Raw genomic sequence first — 7,381 nt, forward strand, 5'->3', positions numbered from 1 at the left:
ACAATCCTGAGAAGGGAAAAAGCTTAGGAGACACAGAGAGGGGAAAGGAAAAACTCAGGGGAGAGAACTGGGAACCTGAGGTGGAATGATCTGTGAATGTGACTAGAGTAGAGCTAAGGAGACACAGAGAAATAGATGGGAAAAGTGTGCTATAAAAAGTGATGTGTAAAACTGGATATAATGAACGAAAGGAGTGAAGAAAAAAGAATCATAGAATCATAGAATATCAGAATTGGAACTACCTGCATCCCCCAAGAGCATCTCCAGTCAGTGCTTTCTTCCCATCATGGTCAACTTCCCTTTCTGGTCCCAGGAAGCTGCTCCACAGACTCTCCTAGGTCTCCTCAGTCTGACCCCAGACCTCCCTCCTGCAGTTGGAATGGACAAGTACCCTGAGAGCCTTGCAGACTAGAGTTCTCTGTTTATCCTGAACCTTGTATGGGGGCAGAGGCCCCAATGCTGGCTGATCTCCGCAAAGTGCCAGGAGTTTCCTAGAAGTGGGGACCCTGGCAGGGGAGCAGAAGTAGCCAGGCCAAGAACAGGGACCAGAGGGAGCCACGGTCTTAGGGAACCTGAGGCCATGTGAGGAGGAGACAGTTGCAGTCAGAGGAAAAATTCTCAACCTCATCTCTGCTCTTCCTCTATTTTCCCCCTTTTCATTGTCTTGGGTGGAGGTACCAGCTCAGTAACTGCCTCAAACTTGTTTTTCCTTTCTTCTGTGCATGGGTTCAGAGCCCTCTCCCCTCCCGTTCTGCTGCTGTTCAAAGCATTTGGAGAATAATGACATTGGCACCAATAGCTGCAAATGGCACAGACTGAGGAATTCATCTCTCCAGTCTCCTCCCCACTGCTCCTAGATGTCACTTCTGTTGCCCTAAAATAATGGAGGTGGGGAGGGAAAATGAAAAAAAGCAGCAGAAACTTCGGTAGGGACATGCTGGGGATGAGGCTGATCCTCCTGGCAATGAGACCCCAGATAGAATATCACTCTGTTCCTATTTCCCCTTCATACCAGCACCATCATATGATGAGCCTGAATGTGATCTTTACTCTTTCTTCCACACTCACCCTCATCTGCTGCTGATTAAAGTCATTAAAGTTAAAATCATTAAGGACAGAGGGACACCAGACACTCAGATGAAACAATGTATTGCCTAGGAGAAAAGTTGAAAGACTTCACTAAAATGGCAACTTTTGGACTGGCTTTAAATCCCAGGAAGCCTGTAACTACTGAGGAGTTTCTAGCACATTCAGGAGGTACGTAAAGAGTTCTCCCATCTCCCCATCCCTTGGACTTGTAAGCTGAGTCTGTGCTCTGTGCAGGAGGAATTGTGCTGTATCAACCTGATCACAGGACGAAGGATCCCGAGTGCTAGTTCCTGCTCTGCCTCCTGGGTGGAGCCCACCCACAGCCTGGAGAGCCAGTGCAACCCCCACCCTGCCTTAACACCCAAACTGGCGCTGCAGGGAGGGGAAGCAGCCCCAGTGCACCCTGGAAAGGGAATCCTGTATCACAAAGTGGTGCAGAGGGCTTCAACCAGCGCTCCAGTGCACAGGCTGGTGGAGGGACTGGTTAGGGTGGATGGGCTATGCTGTGCTGGAGTCCTATGTCCTGGCCCCAGGATGGGGGTGGATTTTGCCTCCCCAACATCCCGCTACTCAGATTAGATTTCTTCCCCTCAAAATAAACAAACCTATCATAGCAGATTGGAGCAAGATCCATCCCCTTTTTAATTTCCAGTTTGTGCTCGGGGTTGGATTTGAGTTCATAGTGTCTACCCAATACTCAGATTCAGTGGCCAGTGCAATCCCTCAGAGGCACCCAGAGCCTATGAGACAGTTGGCTTCAAATACTCTAGGGCTCTCTGCACATGCTCAGTGTGAACCCTTTGGTGTGGCAGTCATGGGAATCTCAGAGCTGGTCTTGTCAGGCGAAGCCACCAGTGATCAGAATAGTGCTATGATGTCTGCTCCCCAGAAAGGGCTAGTGGGTCCCATGGGGGTAACCATCCAGTGAGTGAGATGCTGGTGCAAAATTCTTAGTCCTGGACTTTTCCCTATCTGGGAGCATAAAAACATTAGTAGAAGCCTCCACTTTTAGAAAAGCTGTTTTACTCAGGGAGCTGTATCTTGAGAACCCTTCATCACTGGCCTCAAATTTGGACCACTAGTCCTGCTTCTCCACAAGGCATTGCAAATGTCAAGGCAATCAGAGGAACTGTGTAGATTTTAGAGCACTTAAAATAGTCAAGTTTTAAACAGAAAGCCGACCTCAACTAACTCTACTCATTCAGGTGGTCCACTACAATAAGGGAGGTGAAAGCACCCCTACCTCCTCCTCCAGCCATTGTGTGTGCAGCTAAGCAGGTGCCTAATTCTGTGCATGGAGGCCTTAGCACATACCCCTCTCAGTGGCATCTCCCATTGGCTAGCTTAGGTGGCTTCCCAACTAGAGTACTGTTTTTTTAGATCGCAGTCTAAGGGTGTGTCTCAGGGTACATCTACATGACAGCGGGGAGTCGATTTAAGATACGCAAATTCAGCTACGTGAATAGCGTAGCTGAATTCGACGTATCGCAGCCGACTTACCCCGTTGTGAGGACGGCGGCAAAATCGACTTCTGCGGCTTTCTGTCGGCGGCGCTTACTACCACCTCTGCTGGTGGAGTAAGAGCGCTGATTTGGGGATCGATTGTCGCGTCCCGATGGGACGCGATAAATCGATCCCCGAGAGGTCGATTTCTACCCGCCGATTCAGGCGGGTAGTATAGACCTAGCCTAAGACGCTGTAGCACTGTAGTGTAGACACTTCCTACATCGATAGAAGGGGTTTTTCCATCAGTGCAGTTAGTCCACCTCTGGGAGAGGCAGTAGCTAGGGTGACAAAGAATTCTTCTATTGACCTAGCTGCATCTACATCAGGGGTTAGATAGACATAACTACATCACAAGGTGTGAAATATTTCACTGCTCTGAGCGATGTAGTTAGGTCGACTTAAGTTTTAGGTGTAGGCCAGGCCTCAGGAAGAATAAGGGAACGTCTACACTACAGCGGCACAGCTAGAGTGCTACAGCTGTGTGGCTGAAGCATCATACTGTACATGCTTCCTACATTGATGGAAGTGGTTTTTCCATTGCTCTAGTTAATCCCCCTTTCTGAGAGGCGATAGCCAGGTCAATGGAAGAATTCCATTGTCTACACTGGGGGTTAGGTCAATCTAGCTGTGGCACTCAGGGCACACAATTTCTCACAGACCTGAGGGATGTAACTAGGCTGATCTATGTTTTAAGTGTAGACCAGGACTAAGAGGGGTCTCCCTGGAGCTTGCTGAAAACACAGGGTCTGAGGGACTGGCTGACAGAGGTGTGTGTGTGTGTGTGTGTGTGTGTGTGTGTGTGTGTGTGTGTGAGTGTGTGAGAGAGAGAGAGAGAGAGAGAGAGAGAGAGAATCAGTCATGAGTGTGATCCTGGCAGGAGAGACAGAGCTTGCTTCAGGCACAGGAGTCCCTAGAAAGGCAGACGTGGAGTTCTGAGTAAGGAAACTGCCTGTAGTTTTTTGTTTCTACTGTGTCAGGGCACAGGAATGTGTGACATTGTAAATAATAATGACTGCACCAAAGAAATACCTGACTCCTTGTGACGATGCTGCCCATGGGAGCCAGCTGAGGTCACTCAATTAGGGTGAACTACAAACAGAACGGGACAGACAAACCCCAAACGCTGGTGGATATTCCAATACTTAGATTTACCAAGCCAGCACAAAACAACTTCTATATTACCTCACTGGTTACTCAGAAGTCCAAACAATGCAGTTCCTTTAGGGTACCCAGCCTCAGGCCTCCATCCAGACACATGTCAGATATGATGATGATTACTGAAAATCTTATCTCATAAAAAAAAGTTTCTCCTGATCCCAAAGGACCAAGCCCCAGACCCAGGTCAAATGATAACTTAGATCTTACCCAAAGTACATGCTTATAGCCAATTCTTATTAACTAAGCTAAAATTTATTTAAAAAGAAAAGAGAGAAAGTGTTAAAAGATCAATATACATACAGACTTGAATTCAATTCTTGAGGTTCAGATACATAGCAGAGATGAGCTTGTAGTTGCCAAAAGTCCTTTTGGACTATAACCTATGGACTATTTCTAATGTCCATATTCAGGGTGACTCCAGTCAGTGACTGGGGATCTCAGTTCTTATGGCTTAAGGTTCCCCCCGTCTTGAAATCCAAAGAGGATCTGAGATGAAGAAGGATTATGTCCCAGGGTTTTTAATACATTTCCTGCAGCCTTTTGGCCTGAGAAAATGATAGGCTTAACTTTCCTTCTTCCAAACATCATGGCAATTAGCACAGGATAATTTAACCATTAAACAGTTCAGATACAGGTTACTACAACCTTCAAAGAGACATATAGACAATAATACAATTTCCCTCAAGTGTCTTCCTAAATACTAATACTCCTTTTTTTGATCTTTGAATTAAAGCTATAGCAATAGACAAGACTTGTTTGCTTACATCACAAGACCTGAGCAAACAGCTGCCCTTCTATTTTTAACAATGCAGACTTGCATTTCAAAGCTCTATTCATTTACATATCTTCCTAACCAGTCTCTAAAGTTCGGCCATGGGTCAGGTCAGTCTGTGCGTTAACTAACTCTTTCTGGCCCTGTCACCTTTCAATGAGATATTATATTACACTCATATAAATTATTTTTTCCTGCCAATGGAAGAACCTAGAAGTCCCCAAATACTGGCTAAATGCTGAGGTCAAAGAAGCAATGGTACAACCTGAGTCAGAATCTAGACCGGGGTGGGCAAACTACGGCCTGCGAGCTCTGGCCAGGGGAGCAGGGCCGGGGGTTTTGCCGCGCTCTAGCCGGTGCTCCTCAGTGATGAGCAGTCATTTTCAGCACCATGTTCAGGGAAGATTCTGCACACAAAATGCCACATTCCTCAGGTATGACCTCACCACCCCTACACAGCAGCCGCATGCCTAGGGTTACCATTCGTCCGGATTTACCCGGACATGTCCTTCTTTTTGTGTTAAAACTAGCGTCCAGGGGGGAATTTGTAAATCATTAAAAATGTCCGGGATTCCCCCCCCACCCCTGATGCAGAGCGAGGTGCGGCTGGGAGGGCTGCAGGAAAGTCAGCCGCTCGCATGGGGCTCTGGCAGCCAGAGCCCTTCCCCCGCAGCTTGCCGGGCTGGACTCCGGAGCAGCTGTAGAGCTCCTCCTCCCCGCCCCCCCGCCCCCCCGCATTCTGAGCCAGCCGGCCGGCCTGCCGAGCCGTTTGCATCGGGCCTCGGCAGCTCCTCCTCCCCTGCAGCCCAGCGCCCTGCTCCGGCAGCACTGTGCAGGGGCAGGGACCGGGTTGTGTGTTGCGCTGGGGAGCGCAGCCACGTGTCTGGCTCCGCACAGAGCCCAACACCATGTTCTGAGTGGTGGGGTAAGGGGGCCAGGGGGCAGGAGAAGGGGCAGGGAGATTTTGGAGGGGGCAGTCAAGAGACGGGGGGGGGTCGGGAGTTCGGAGGGACTTTTGGGGAGGGTGGAGAAGGTTTTGGGCAGTCAGGGTACAGGTAGGGGGTAGGGTCCTGGAGGGCAGTTTGGGGGGAGTCTTAGGAGGGGGCAGTTAGGGGACAAGGAACAGGGAGGCTTAGGTGGGGTTCTGGAGGGCAGTTAGGAGCAGGGGTCCCAGGAGGGGGCAGTCAGGGGACAAGGGGGGGGTGTTTGGGAGTTCTGGGGGGGGGCTGTCAGGGGGCAGGGGTGGGGAGAGGGTTTGGAGCAGTCAGGGGACAGGGAGCAGAGGGGTTTAGATGGGTCGGGAGTTCTGGGGGGGGCTGTCAGGGGGTGGGGAGTGGTTGGGTGGGGCGTGGGAGTCCCAGGGGTCTGTCTGGGGGTGGGGGTGTGGATAAGGGTTGGGGCAATCAGGGTACAGCTAGGGGGTAGGATCCTAGGGGGCCAGTTAGGATGGGGGGAGGGTCTCAGGAGGGGGCAGTCAGGGAACAAGAGGCAGGGAGGCTTAGGTAGGGGGTGGAGTCCTGGGGGGGCAGTTAGGGGCAGGGGTCCCAGGAGGGGGCAGTCAGGGGACAAGGAACGGGGAGAGGGTTGGGGTTCTAAGGGGGGCAGGAAGTGGGAGGGGCAGGGGCGGGGCTAGGGCAGGATGGGGGCAGGGCTCCTCCCGTCCTCTTTTTTGCTTGCTGAAATATGGTAACCCTACGCATGCCAAATTCCCTCCCTGTTTCCTATGGCCCCACCCTCGAGTCAAAGGAAACCTCCCAGGGCTGCAGCTCCTCCCAGCTGGGTTCCTCTGCACGTGGCACAGCTGCCTTGCTGTCACACTGCCAGCAGGGCCTGTACGAGTCCCTGGTGCCACCCCTCATGAATCCTCTCGCCACACCGTGGTAAAATCCCTTATTATATACAAACTTTTAGTTAACACAACCGTGCAAACAGAACTCAAAGTACAACAGTAAGAACTTTTTTGCGGGGGAGGCTGGGGCATAAAGTTACAGATCAGTTTACACCTGCCTCTTCTTGTCCACATGGATTCTGGGATAGAGCCATGGCTCAAAATTGTCAGGGGCACTGACACCCGACAAATCCAGGCTAGAGAGAGGGCCCAGTTTTTTCACAGTGCTGCCATCTTGTAAAACGGCAGTTTGAAATAAGGGCAGCAGTTAGGATTTTCTTTTCCCTTTCAAAAATGAGTGCTTTAAAAAAAAAAAAAAAAAAAACACAACCACCACACACACACACACACCACACAAGAAAAGTGGACAATGAGTGTTGGGTTTTCAACGAAGAATGGAATACAAAATATTTTTTCACAAACGTGAACTCGAAGGCTGTATGCCTGATTTGTCAGGAGAGCATTGCGGTGTTCAAGGAGGACAACTTGAATCGCTATTTTTCAATGAAACATCCTAATTATGGCAGCAATTTAACAACTGAGGAAAGGGCAAGAAAAGCTGAGCAACTTGCCACAAACTTAAAAACTCAGCAAAATATTTATGTGCAACAGTCTGCAATTCAGGAAGCCACTACAAAGGCAAGTTAAGTTCTGGCATTTAAAATCGCTAAACAAAATAAGTCTTTTGCTGAAGGTGAGTTTTTGAAAGAATGCTTGGTTGATGTTTCTGGCATGCTATGCCTGGAATACCAAAACAAATTTGAGAACATTCGTTTGTCATGAAGAACTGTTACTCACTGCGTAGAAGTGATTGATGAACATTTGGCTTCTGAGTTGAACAAAAAAGCACAGGCCTTTACATGGTTTTCATTAGCTCTCAGTTAGGGTTACCATACATCCGGATTTTCCTGGACATGTCCGGCTTTTTGGGCTTCAAATCCCCGTCCAGGGGGAAAATCACAAAAAGC

The sequence above is a fragment of the Malaclemys terrapin genome, chromosome 13, assembly GCF_027887155.1.
Source record: "Malaclemys terrapin pileata isolate rMalTer1 chromosome 13, rMalTer1.hap1, whole genome shotgun sequence".
Classification (NCBI taxonomy): domain Eukaryota; kingdom Metazoa; phylum Chordata; order Testudines; family Emydidae; genus Malaclemys; species Malaclemys terrapin.